A 1,146-nucleotide genomic window follows, 5' to 3' on the forward strand; every position below is an offset into this window, starting at 1 on the left:
GGCACAGTCATGCCTCACCGCAGCCTCGACCTCTGGGCTCAGCTCAGGCAATCCTCCCGCCTCTGCCTGCTGAGTAGCTGGGACTAGATGCATGTGTCGCCACACAGTGATAACTTTTTTGTGTGTCTAGAGACAAGGTCTCGCTATGTTGCCCAGGCTGGTCTCGAGCCTCAGCCTCCCAAAGCACTGAGATTAGAGGAGTGTGCCAGCCATGAGTCCAGCTCAGCGGTAAATATTTAACCAGCTAGCAGAGGGGAGAGGTCCTGTGTGCAGTGTTTGCCAATTCCTGTGGTGTAAATAGCCCCACGGTGGCTGATTTCAAGCTATCCACGTGAAATCGACCAGCTTGCAAAATCCCTGAGTATTTGAGCATCGGCTCTTGTGCCGGGCCTGAGCTGGCTCGAACCCGTGGCCATCAGCAGCCTCCTGCCACCGGGAACAGGAGAGGGCAACTCTGGCCACCGGGGCAGGGGTGTGGCCACTGGTCACCGCTGTACCCCCCAACCCCCAGCGCAGACTCTGAAACGAGTTATTTAGTAACCCGGAACCTAAAACATCCCTCGTCCTGGTGGGGTAGGGGGTGGCTGGGCTGTTGGGGGAACTGAGTTTTAGCCAGGACCTGCCCAAGCGGAGGGAGAAGTGTGCCCCGCCCCCAGGGCCAAGAGGGCCCGCTCACCTGTAGTAGGGGTCCACAATAGAAAGGTGGAAGACGTAGATGCCATTTCTCTGGCCGAAAATGACCTCGTTCTGTGTCCGGCCGCCCAGGATCTCATACCGAGCCTGTGGCCACCTCAGGGGGGCATTGTTGTCGGGGTCGTGACAGCTCACATAGTTCTGGGGAGGGGGACAGAGGCGTGCCCAATGGGCCTGGGGACTAGCAGGGGCCTGGGCCCTGGCTCCCTCTCCACTGGGGGGGAGTCTGGGGGGGGATGGCCTCAGCCTCCGACCCCCCCACCTCCCTCCTGGGTTACAGAGGCAGCAGGTACTGCTGACGGCCCTGTTGATGGCAGGTCAGCATGTCCACTTTCCAGAATCATGTGCGTAAGTCCTGACACCAGGACCTCAGACTATAACCTCATTTGGAAATAGTGTCCTTTTTTTAGAGAGAAGTCTCACTCCGTCGCCGCCCAAGCTGAAGTGCAGTGG

The sequence above is a fragment of the Carlito syrichta genome, unplaced genomic scaffold, assembly GCF_000164805.1.
Source record: "Carlito syrichta isolate Samal-C Ts95f unplaced genomic scaffold, Tarsius_syrichta-2.0.1 Scaffold130521, whole genome shotgun sequence".
In the NCBI taxonomy this organism is placed as follows: domain Eukaryota; kingdom Metazoa; phylum Chordata; class Mammalia; order Primates; family Tarsiidae; genus Carlito; species Carlito syrichta.